Source organism: Oratosquilla oratoria, chromosome 1 (genome assembly GCF_046742065.1).
Source record: "Oratosquilla oratoria isolate Oo_2021 chromosome 1, ASM4674206v1, whole genome shotgun sequence".
Classification (NCBI taxonomy): domain Eukaryota; kingdom Metazoa; phylum Arthropoda; class Malacostraca; order Stomatopoda; family Squillidae; genus Oratosquilla; species Oratosquilla oratoria.
Window position 1 is genome coordinate 84,383,209 of NC_134777.1, and position 13,833 is coordinate 84,397,041.

Sequence of the window (13,833 nt, forward strand, 5' to 3'; positions counted from 1 at the left end):
AAAGATAGCTATAGAAGAGATTTGAAAAAGAACAGCTTTCCTCACAGAGTAATAGACAGTTGGAACAAGTTAGATGAGAAAGTGGTGTGTGCAAAAACAATACATGAATTTAAAAATAGTTTAGATAAAATGAGATATGAAGACGGGACCCCACGAGCATAGCTCCCCTTCCCGTAAAATACAACTAGGTACAACTAGGTAAATACACACACACACACACACTCCACCGAACGGATGGCGTAGAGGACGTTCTGAAGAAAAAGTGAAATTTTCGTGGATCCCAAAGCAAAGGAAGTACCTATTGCATTTACAGGGCGGGGGGAAATTGCTCGTGGTGTAGTGGGAAAGTGAGGAAAAAGGAGAAGGGGAGGGATTACTGAGGGAAATGGAAGGAAATGAGGAAGGAGAGGACTTGGCCCAGGCAGGCAGACGCCATGTAAACAAAAGAGGTCCCGACCAATTTAGTGACGACGAAATGTCTAACAAAAATGTAAAGATTAGAAACATAGATAAGAACAATTCAATGGAAGGTGAGGATAATAATTTCCAAGGGTTTAAAGAGGGGAGGCGGATACCAACCTCCCACGACTAGCAAAACTGGAGGAAAGGCTTGAACAAATGACTGAACATTGAGAGATTAGGTTCGGTAAAATGTCAAAACTTGCAGAAAAGGTTGAAAGATTGGAAGAACTAGAGAAGGCGAACAAAAACTTAACTGATGAAATAGAAGAACTAAAAAGACAGTTAAGAGAAGTAAAAGAGGAGAATAAAGAATTAAAAAGGAACAATAAAGACAATACAGAAACAATAGCAAAAAAGGCACAGGGGTGGAGGAAGATACAGGAAAATAGTAAAATTGCATTCACTGCTAAAATTAAACAGCAAATGAAAGAACAAACTGAAGACTCAGTTATCAAAGTGATGAGACAGAAAGAGAATATTGTAAGAGACTTAGCAGACAAAAAGAAATGTATAATTATATTAGGAATGGAAGAGAAATATAACCCAGATAGAACCTCAAGAATCCAAGAGTAAAATGAAAAAGTAAGCAGTTTACTACAATTAGTTCAGGAAGATGAACCAGAAATAATGAAACGAATCGAAGAGAAGTTCAGACTCGGAAAGCATAGTACAGATAAGACCAGACCAATTAAGATTAAATTCAGGTCACAAACGACGGCAGAGAATATCTTAGCAAAAACAGGGAAACTAGCAACAAGTGAACAATATAAAAAGGTATGGATAAAAAGAGAAATGAATAAAGAGGAAAGAGAGGAAAAAAAAAAAGACTTGAAGCTAAGGAAAAAAAACGAAAACAGAACAGAGTCAGAAAAGAGAGATTCTATTGGAGAGTAGTGAATATGAAACTAAGGAAATTCGACATACTAGAGAAAAACAAAAGGGAAACAGAGAATACAATGGAAGTGGCAGAAAACTAAGAGTGTCTTACACAAATATAGATGGATTAATAACAGGATTGAATGAGCTGAATGATTATCTGAAGGAAAAAGAACCGGACATCATGGGAATTGTAGAGACAAAATTAAAAGGTCCACTACCACCCAACAGTGTAGGACATGATGCATATAATTATTGGATTAGAAACAGAGAGACAAAGGAAGGGGGTGGAGTTATGTTCTTGACTAAGAAGGATATAAACGTGAGGTGTGTCACATATGGAAAGAATACAGTAGAGATGATTATGATCGAAGTGGAAGACAGAGATAAGAAGAGCAGAAAGTTTGTGATGAATTATGTGCCTCCGAAAACAGCCTCGTGGGAAGAGAGTGAACATAAAAGTATGATAGAAGACACAAGGATAACATTAAATAAGATAATGGAAGATGGAGGAAGAATAGTTATGATGGGCGACTTTAATTGCAAAGAAATCTGCTGGGAAGAGATGACAGTAACGGGTGGAGACGGCTCATGGGGAAACGCTCTACTTGAGATGATTACTGACAATACAATGACACAGTGGATACAGGAGAATACTAGGTATAGAAATGAAGAAGAACCATCGAGACTAGACCTAATAATCACATCTGAACCTAGAATAGTGGACAAGATTGAATATAAAACACCAATAAGTAAAAGTGACCACATATTGATTGAACTGGAACTTAATGAATAAAAATACATGAAAAGAAATGAACAATATAGAAAAGGAAGAATGATGTATGAAAAAACAAACTTTGATAAAATAAGAGAATTCTTTCAAAAAGAAAACTGGGAAGGAATATACAAAGAAGAAACAACAGTGGAAGAGAAATGGAATATTTTGACAAAAAAAAAAATACAAAAAAGGAGTGGAAAAGTATGTCCCAAGACAAAAACAAGAAAAAGAATATGTAAAGTGCTGGTACAACAAAAGCTGTAGGGAGTTAAAAGACAAATGAGACAAAGCTTGGACCAGATGGAAAAAAAGACAGAAGGCCTGAAAAATGGTAAATATATATTTGTTATACAAATGAATATGTACAAACGTGCAGAGCGGAAAAGAGAAAATATGAAAAAGATGTCATAGAAAAGTGTAAAGATAAACCAAAACTATTTTACAGATTTGTAAACAACAAATTGAAAAACAAACAAGATTTGGAGAAATTAAGACAAGGAGGAGTTGAATACACAGAGGAAATTGAAATGGCGGAAATTATGAACAAACATTTTAAATCAGTGTTTACAAGGGAGAACATACAACCTGAAGAGATCGAATGGAAAAAGAAAATCCCTCCCATGAAAGAAATAGAAGTAACAAAGAACGAAATAATGAAACACTTGAGTAATCTTGATGTCAGAAAATCACATGGACCAGATGAAATAGCAAACTGGATACTAAAAGAATGCAGGAATGAACTGGCAGACAAAATACATAGCATAATAAACAGTTCCTTGAAAGAAGGAAAAGTTCCAGAAGATTGGAAAAAAGCAAATATAGTACCTATATATAAAGGGGGAAATAAAGAAGACCCTACCAACTATAGACCAGTCTCTCTAACAAATACAATAGCAAAAATTTGTGAAAGAATTGTCAAAAGTAGATAGGTAAAATATTTAGAAAAAAAGCAACGTGTTAAATCCAAGGCAATTTGGATTCAGACAAGGACGATCATGCGTCACCAATTTAATATGTTTCTATTCAAGGATAATAGATATAATACAGGAAAGAGATGGATGGGCTGATTGTGCATTTCTAGACCTAAAAAAAGCTTTTGACAAAGTACCACATAAGAAGCTGCTTAAGAAATTAGAAACTGAAGGAGGAATACAGGGCAAACTGCTCAATTGGATGGAAGACTTTTTGCAAGAAAGGAAAATGAGAGTAGTGATAAGAGACAAACACTCAAAATGGGATAAAGTAATAAGCGGTGTTCCGCAAGGAACAGTTCTGGCCCCAATAATGTTTGCTATATATATTAATAATATGGATGAAGAAATTGAAAGCTATATGAGCTTCTTTGCAGATGATGCAAAACTATTAAAAAAAGTGAACACGGAAGAAGATTGTGAGTCACTACAGAGTGATCTAAATAAAGTCTGGGAATGGAGTAGGAAGTGGGAGATGGAGTTCAATACAAAAAAGTGTAGTATAATGGAATTTGGAAAAAGCAAAAACAGAATAACAGGATCATATAATTTGGGAGAAGAAGGAATAAAAAAAAGTAGAAAATGAGAAGGACCTGGGAGTCATTGTTATGAATAATATGTCACCTGAGAAACATATAAATAAGATTTTTGGAGAAACTTATCATTTAATAAGAACAATCAAAGTTGCATTTACATACCTGGATGAAGAAATGGTGAAGAAAATTCTAATCACCCTGATAAGACCAAGATTGGAATATGCAGCAACGATATGGTCACCAAGTACAAAAAATAAATGTATAAAAAAAACTTGAAAGAATACAAAGAGCAATTATAAAATTGGCACCAACACTCTCAAAACTATCATATGAAGAGAGACTAGCAAAACTTGAACTTCAGACACTACAGCAAAGAAGAGAGAGAGGAGATTTGATAGCTATTTACAGAATCATGAAAGGCATAGAAATTACTGATAGAGAGAATCTGATAAAATGGGATGACAGAAATACAAGAGGACACGGAAAGAAAATAAAAAAGACAGCTATAGAAGAGCTCTGAAAAGAACAGCTTTCCTCAAAGAGTAATAGTCAGTTGAAACAAGTTAGATGAGAAAGTGGTGTGTGCAAAAACAATACATGAATTTAAAAATAGTTTAAATGAAATGAGATATGAAGACGGGACCCCACGAGCATAGCTCCCCTTCCCGTAAAATACAACTAGGTAAATACACACACACACACACATATATATATATATATATATATATATATATATATATATATATATATATATATATCTGTGTGTGTGTGTGTGTGTGTGTGTGTGTGTGTATTTACCTAGTTGTATTTACCTAGTTGTATTTTACGGGAAGGGGAGCTATGCTCGTGGGGTCCCGTCTTCATTTCTCATTTTATCTAAACAATTTTTAAATTCATGTATTGTTTTTGCACACACCACCTTCTCATCTAACTTGTTCCAACTGTCTATTACTCTGTGTGGAAAGCTGTTCTTTTTCAAATCTCTTCTATAGCTGTCTTTTTTTATTTTCTTTCTGTGTCCTCTTGTATTTCTGTGTTGGTGCCAGTTTTGTAATTGCTCTTTGTATTCTTTCAAGTTTTTTTATACATTTTTTTGTACTTGGTGACCATATTGTTGCTGCATATTCTAATCTTGGTCTTATCAGGGTGATTAGGATTTTCCTCACCATTTCTTCATCCAGGTATGTAAATGCCACTTTGATTGTTCTTATTAAATTATAAGTTTCTCCAAAAATCTTATTTATATGTTTCTCAGGTGACATATTATTCATAACAATGACTCCCAGGTCCTTCTCATTTTCTACTTTTTTTATTCCTTCTTCTCCCAAATTATATGATCCTGTTATTCTGTTTTTGCTTTTTCCAAATTCCATTATACTACACTTTTTTGTATTGAACTCCATCTCCCACTTCCTACTCCATTCTTGTACTTTATTTAGATCTCTCTGTAGTGATTCACAATCTTCTTCAGTTTTCACTCTTTTCAGTAGTTTTGCATCGTCTGCAAAGAAGCTCATATAGCTTTCAATTCCTTCATCCATATCATTAATATATATAGCAAACATTATTGGGGCCAGGACTGTTCCCTGCGGGACACCGCTTATTACTTCATTCCATTTTGAGTGCTGGTTTCTTATCACTACTCTCATTTTTCTTTCTTGCAAAAAGTCTTCCATCCAATTTAGTAATTTACCTTGTATTCCTCCTTCAGATTCTAGTTTCTTAAGCAACTTCTTATGTGGTACTTTGTCAAAAGCTTTCTTTAGGTCTAGAAATGCACAATCAGCCCATCCATCTCTTTCTTGTATTATATCTATTAGCCTTGAATAGAAACATATTAAATTGGTGACGCATGATCGTCCTTGTCTGAATCCAAATTGCCTTGGATTTAGTACGTTGTTTTTTTCCAAGTATTTTACCCATCTACTTTTGATAATTCTTTCACAAATTTTTGCTATTGTACTTGTTAGAGAGACTGGTCTATAGTTGGTAGGTTCTTCTTTATTTCCTCCTTTATATATAGGTACTATATTTGCTTTTTTCCAATCTTCTGGAACTTTTCCTTCTTTCAAGGAACTGCTTATTATGCTATGTATTTTGTCTGCCAGTTCATTCCTGCATTCTTTCAGAATCCAGTTTGCTATTTCATCTGGTCCATGTGATTTTCTGACATCAAGATTACTCAATTGTATCAATATTTCATTCTTTGATACTTCTATTTTTTCAATAGGGGGGACTTTCTCTTTCCATTCAATCTCTTCAGGTTGTATGTTCTCCCTTGTAAACACTGATTTAAAATGTTTGTTCATAATTTCCGCCATTTCCATTTCCTCAGTGTATTCAACTCCCCCTTGTCTTAATTTCTCCAAGTCCTGTTTGTTTTTCAGTTTATTGTTTACAAATCTGTAGAATAGTTTTGGTTGATCTTTACATTTTTCTATGACGTCTTTTTCATATTTTCTCTTTTCCTCTCTGCACGTTTGTACATATTCATTTCTATAACTGGTATATATTTTCCATTTTTCAGGTTTTCTGTCTTTTTTCCATCTGGTCCAGGCTTTGTCTCTTTTGTCTTTTAACTCCCTACAACTTTTGTTGTACCAGCATTTTACATATTCTTTTTCTTGTTTTTGTCTTGGGACATACTTTTCCACTCCTTTTTTGTAAATTTTTGTCAAAATATTCCATTTCTTTTCCACTGATGTTTCTTCTTTGTATATTTCTTCCCAGTTTTCTTGTTGAAAGAATTCTCTTATTATATCAAAGTTTGTTTTTTCATACATCATTCTTCCTTTTCTATATTGTTCATTTCTTTTGATATATTTTTCTTCATTAAGTTCCAGTTCAATCAATATGTGGTCACTTTTACCTATTGGTGTTTTATATTCAATCTTGTCCACTATTCTAGGTTCAGATGTAATTAATAAGTCTAGTCTCGATGGTTCTTCTTCATTTCTATACCTAGTGTTCTCCTGTATCCATTGTGTCATTGTGTGGTCAATAATCATCTCAAGTAGAGCGTTTCCCCATGAGTCGTCTCCACCCTTTACTGTCATTTCTTCCCAGCAGATTTCTTTGCAATTAAAGTCGCCCATCATAACTATTCTTCCTCCATCTTCCATTATTTTATTTAATGTTATCTTTGTGTCCTCTAACATACTTTTATGTTCACTCTCCTCCCATGAGGCTGTTTTTGGAGGCACATAATTGATCACAAATTTTCTGCTCTTCTTATCTCTGTCTTCCACTTCTATCATAATCATCTCTACTGTATTCTTTCCATATATGACACCTTTCACGTTTATATCCTTCTTAGTCAGGAACATAACTCCACCCCCTTGCTTTTTCTCTCTGTTTCTAATCCAATAATTGTATGCATCATGTCCTACACTGTTGGGTGGTAGTGGGCCTTTTAATTTTGTTTCTACAATTCCCATTATGTCCGGTTCTTTTTCCTTCAAATAATCATTCAGCTCATTCAATCCTGTTATTAATCCATCTATATTTGTGTAAGACACTCTTAGTTTTCTGCCACTTCCATTGTGTTCTCTGTTTCCCTTATGTTTTTCTTTTGTATGTCGAACTTCCTTAGTTTCATGTTCACTACTCTCCAATAGAATCTCTCTTTCTCTGACTCCGTTCTGTTCTCGTTTTTTGCCTTAGCTTCCAGTCTTTTCTGCTTTTCTTCCTCTCTTTCCTCTTTATTCATTTCTCTTTTTATCCATATCTTTTTGTATTGTTCACTTGTTGCTAGTTTCCCTGTTTTGGATAAGATATTCTCTGCCGTTGTTTGTGACTTGAATTTAATCTTAATTGGTCTGGTCTTGTCTGTGCTATACTTTCCGAGTCTAAATTTCTCTTCGATTTGTTTCATAATTTCTGGTTCATCTTCCTGAACTGATTCTAGTAATTGGCTTACTTTTTCATTTTCCTCTTTGATTCTTGTGGTTCTATCTGTGTTGTGTTTCTCTTCCATTCCTAATATAATTATACATTTCTTCTTGTCTGCTAAATCTCTTACTATATTCTCCTTTTGTCTCATCACTTTAATAACTGAGTCTTCAGTATGTTCTTTCAATTGCTGTTTGACTATGTCAGTGAATGAAACCTTATTTCCTTCTTGGGTTTTCTTCCAATTTTTACTTTCTTTAGCTATTGTCTCTCTGTTTTCTTTACTATTCTTCTTCAATTCCTCATTCTCCACCTTTACATCTCTTAACTGTCTTTTTAGGTCTTCTATTTCATCAGTTAAGTTTTTATTCGCCTTTTCTAGTTCTTCCAATCTTTCAACCCTTTGTAAAATGGTGTTCATATGACCTAACCTACTCTCCAAGTCCTCGATCACCTTATCAACCTTCTTCTCTAGTCTTGTCAGTCGGGGGGGGGTTTGTGTCCCCCCCACTCTCTTTAAATCCCTTGAAAATATTCTCATCACTTTCTACTGTATTGTTCCTATCTATACTTCTAATCTTTACATTCTTATTAGACATTCCGTCGTCCTCCAGCTCGTCTTGCGGTCGCTTGTTTACTTTTCGGCGGTCTGTTAGGGCCAAGTCCTCTACTTCCTCATTACCTTCCATTTCCCCAGCAATCCCTCCCCTTCTCCTCTTTCCTTACTTTCCCACTACCCCACGAGCAATTTCCCCCACCCTGTAAATACAAAAAGGCACTTCTCTTTGCGTTGGGATCCACAATCTGCACTTTTCTTCAGAACGTTCTTCAAGCCGTCCGTTCGTTGAAAGTGTGTGTGTGTGTGTGTGTGTGTGTGTGTGTGTGTGTGTGTGTGTGTGTGTGTGTGTGTGTGTGTGTGTGTGTGTGTGTGTGTGTGTGTGTGTATTTACCTAGTTGTATTTTACGGGAAGGGGAGCTATGCTCGTGGGGTCCCGTCTTCATATCTCATTTTATCTAAACTATTTTTAAATTCATGTATTGTTTTTGCACACACCACTTTCTCATCTAACTTGTTCCAACTGTCTATTACTCTGTGAGGAAAGCTGTTCTTTTTCAAATCTCTTCTATAGCTGTCTTTTTTTATTTTCTTTCCGTGTCCTCTTGTATTTCTGTCATCCCATTTTATCAGATTCTCTCTATCAGTAATTTCTATGCCTTTCATGATTCTGTAAATAGCTATCAAATCTCCTCTCTTTGCTCTAGTGTCTGTAGTTTAAGTTTTTGTAGTCTCTCTTCATATGATAGTTTTGAGAGTGTTGGTGCCAGTTTTGTGATTGCTCTTTGTATTCTTTCAAGTTTTTTTATACATTTTTTTGTACTTGGTGACCATATCGTTGCTGCATATTCCAATCTTGGTCTTATCAGGGTGATTAGGATTTTCCTCACCATTTCTTCATCCAGGTATGTAAATGCCACTTTGATTGTTCTTATTAAATTATAAGTTTCTCCAAAAATCTTATTTATATGTTTCTCAGGTGACATATTATTCATAACAATGACTCCCAGGTCCTTCTCATTTTCTACTTTTTTTATTCCTTCTTCTCCCAAATTATATGATCCTGTTATTCTGTTTTTGCTTTTTCCAAATTCCATTATACTACACTTTTTTGTATTGAATTCCATCTCCCACTTCCTACTCCATTCTTGTACTTTATTTAGATCTCTCTGTAGTGATTCACAATCTTCTTCAGTTTTCACTCTTTTCAGTAGTTTTGCATCATCTGCAAAGAAGCTCATATAGCTTTCAATTCCTTCATCCATATCATTAATATATATAGCAAACATTATTGGGGCCAGTACTGTTCCCTGCGGGACACCGCTTATTACTTCATTCCATTTTGAGTGCTGATCTCTTATCACTACTCTCATTTTTCTTTCTTGCAAAAAGTCTTCCATCCAATTTAGCAATTTACCTTGTATTCCTCCTTCATATTCTAATTTCTTAAGCAACTTCTTATGTGGTACTTTGTCAAAAGCTTTCTTTAGGTCTAGAAATGCACAATCAGCCCATCCATCTCTTTCTTGTATTATATCTATTAGCCTTGAATAGAAACATATTAAATTGGTGACGCATGATCGTCCTTGTCTGAATCCAAATTGCCTTGGATTTAGTACGTTGTTTTTTTCCAAGTATTTTACCCATCTACTTTTGATAATTCTTTCACAAATTTTTGCTATTGTACTTGTTAGAGAGACTGGTCTATAGTTGGTAGGTTCTTCTTTATTTCCTCCTTTATATATAGGTACTATATTTGCTTTTTTCCAATCTTCTGGAACTTTTCCTTCTTTTAAGGAACTGCTTATTATGCTATGTATTTTGTCTGCCAGTTCATTCCTGCATTCTTTCAGAATCCAGTTTGCTATTTCATCTGGTCCATGCGATTTTCTGACATCAAAATTACCCAAGTGTGTCAATATTTCATTCTTTGTTACTTCTATTTCTTCCATAGGGGGGACTTTTTCTTTCCACTCAATCTCTTCAGGTTGTATATTTTCCCTTGTAAACACTGATTTAAAATGTTTGTTCATAATTTCTGCCATTTCCATTTCCTCAGTGTATTCAACTCCTCCTTGTCTTAATTTCTCCAAGTCTTGTTTGTTTTTCAGTTTATTGTTTACAAATCTGTAGAATAGTTTTGGTTGATCTTTACACTTTTCTATAACATCTTTTTCATATTTTCTTTTTTCCTCTCTGCACTTTTGTACATATTCATTTCTATAACCAGTATATATTTTCCATTTTTCAGGTTTTCTGTCTTTTTTCCATCTGGTCCAGGCTTTGTCTCTTTTGTCTTTTAACTCCCTACAACTTTTGTTGTACCAGCATTTTACATATTCTTTTTCTTGTTTTTGTCTTGGGACATACTTTTCCACTCCTTTTTTGTAAATTTTTGTCAAAATATTCCATTTCTCTTCCACTGATGTTTCTTCTTTGTATATTTCTTCCCAGTTTTCTTGGTGGAAGAATTCTCTTATTTTATCAAAGTTTGTTTTTTCATACATCATTCTTCCTTTTCTATATTGTTCATTTCTTTTCATATATTTTTCTTCATTAAGTTCCAGTTCAATCAATATGTGGTCACTTTTACCTATTGGTGTTTTATATTCAATCTTGTCCACTATTCTAGGTTCAGATGTAATTATTAAGTCTAGCCTCGATGGTTCTTCTTCATTTCTATACCTAGTGTTCTCGTGTATCCATTGTGTCATTGAATGGTCAGTAATCATCTCAAGTAGAGCATTTCCCCATGAGTCATCACCACTCTTTACTGTCATTTCTTCCCAGCAGATTTCTTTGCAATTAAAGTCGCCCATCATAACTATTCTTCCTCCGTCTTCCATTATTTTAGTTAATGCTATCTTTGTGTCCTCTAACATACTTTTATATTCACTCTCCTCCCATGAGGCTGTTTTTGGAGGCACATAATTGATCACAAATTTTCTGCTCTTCTTATCTCTGTCTTCCACTTCTATCATAATCATCTCTACTGTATTCTTTCCATATATGACACCTTTCACGTTTATATCCTTCTTAGTCAGGAACATAACTCCACCCCCTTGCTTTTTCTCTCTGTTTCTAATCCAATAATTGTATGCATCATGTCCTACACTGTTGGGTGGTAGTGGGCCTTTTAATTTTGTTTCTACAATTCCCATTATGTCCGGTTCTTTTTCTTTCAAATAATCATTCAGCTCATTCAATCCTGTTATTAATCCATCTATATTTGTGTAAGACACTCTTAGTTTTCTGCCACTTCCATTGTGTTCTCTGTTTCCCTTATGTTTTTCTTTTGTATGTCGAACTTCCTTAGTTTCATGTTCACTACTCTCCAATAGAATCTCTCTTTCTCTGACTCCGTTCTGTTCTCGTTTTTTGTCTTAGCTTCCAGTCTTTTCTGCTTTTCTTCCTCTCTTTCCTCTTTATTCATTTCTCTTTTTATCCATATCTTTTTGTATTGTTCACTTGTTGCTAGTTTCCCTGTTTTGGATAAGATATTCTCTGCCGTTGTTTGTGACTTGAATTTAATCTTAATTGGTCTGGTCTTGTCTGTGCTATACTTTCCGAGTCTAAATTTCTCTTCGATTTGTTTCATAATTTCTGGTTCATCTTCCTGAACTGATTCTAGTAATTGGCTTACTTTTTCATTTTCCTCTTTGATTCTTGTGGTTCTATCTGTGTTGTGTTTCTCTTCCATTCCTAATATAATTATACATTTCTTCTTGTCTGCTAAATCTCTTACTATATTCTCCTTTTGTCTCATCACTTTAATAACTGAGTCTTCAGTATGTTCTTTCAATTGCTGTTTGACTATGTCAGTGAATGAAACCTTATTTCCTTCTTGGGTTTTCTTCCAATTTTTACTTTCTTTAGCTATTGTCTCTCTGTTTTCTTTACTATTCTTCTTCAATTCCTCATTCTCCACCTTTACATCTCTTAACTGTCTTTTTAGGTCTTCTATTTCATCAGTTAAGTTTTTATTCGCCTTTTCTAGTTCTTCCAATCTTTCAACCCTTTGTAAAATGGTGTTCATATGACCTAACCTACTCTCCAAGTCCTCGATCACCTTATCAACCTTCTTCTCTAGTCTTGTCAGTCGGGGGGGGTTTGTGTCCCCCCCACTCTCTTTAAATCCCTTGAAAATATTCTCATCACTTTCTACTGTATTGTTCCTATCTATACTTCTAATCTTTACATTCTTATTAGACATTCCGTCGTCCTCCAGCTCGTCTTGCGGTCGCTTGTTTACTTTTCGGCGGTCTGTTAGGGCCAAGTCCTCTACTTCCTCATTACCTTCCATTTCCCCAGCAATCCCTCCCCTTCTCCTCTTTCCTTACTTTCCCACTACCCCACGAGCAATTTCCCCCACCCTGTAAATACAAAAAGGCACTTCTCTTTGCGTTGGGATCCACAATCGGCACTTTTCTTCAGAACGTTCTTCAAGCCGTCCGTTCGTTGAAAGTGTGTGTGTGTGTGTGTGTGTGTGTGTGTGTGTGTGTGTGTGTGTGTGTGTGTGTGTGTGTGTTCACTATAAACCTACTATCGGAGAAATAATATCGAAAGTACAGGAAAACTGTATATTTCGACTACTATCTGTAGTCCTCTTCAGCAGAAAGAGGACTACAGATAGTAGTCGAAATATACAGTTTTCCTGTACTTCCGATATTATTTCTCCGATAGTGGGTTTATAGTGAACATTTATAAATGTGTTATAACATACCAGTTTCCAATATATATATATATATATATATATATATATATATATATATATGTGTGTGTGTGTGTGTGTGTGTGTATTTACCTAGTTGTATTTTACGGGAAGGGGAGCTATGCTCGTGGGATCCCGTCTTCATATCTCATTTTATCTATACTATTTTTAAATTCATGTATTGTTTTTGCGCACACCACTTTCTCATCTAATTTGTTCCAACTGTTTATTACTCTGTGAGGAAAGCTGTTCTTTTTCAAGTCTCTTCTATAGCTATCTTTTTTTATATTCTTTCCGTGTCCTCTTGTATTTCTGTTATCCCATTTTATCAGATTCTCTCTATCAGTAATTTCTATGCCTTTCATGATTCTGTAAATAGCTATCAAATCTCCTCTATTTCTTCTTTGCTCTAGTGTCTGTAGTTCAAGTTTTTCTAGTCTCTCTTCATATGATAGTTTTGAGAGTGTTGGTGCCAGTTTTGTAATTGCTCTTTGTATTCTTTCAAGTTTTTTTATACATTTTTTTGTACTTGGTGACCATATCGTTGCTGCATATTCCAATCATGGTCTTATCAGGGTGATTAGGATTTTCTTCACCATTTCTTCATCCGGGTATGTAAATGCCACTTTGATTGTTCTTATTAAATTATAAGTTTCTCCAAAAATCTTATATATATGTTTCTCAGGTGACATATTATTCATAACAATGACTCCCAGGTCCTTCTCATTTTCTACTTTTTTTATTCCTTCTTCTCCCAATTTATATGCTTCTGTTATTCTGTTTTTGCTTTTTCCAAATTCCATTATACTACACTTTTTTGTATTGAACTCCATCTCCCACTTCCTACTCCATTCTTGTACTATATTTAGATCTCTCTGTAGTGATTCACAATCTTCTTCAGTTTCCACTCTTTTCAGTAGTTTTGCATCGTCTGCAAAGAAGCTCATATAGCTTTCTATTCCTTCATCCATATCATTAATATATATAGCAAACATTATTGGGGCCAGTACTGTTCCCTGCGGAACACCGCTTATTACTTCATCCCATTTTGA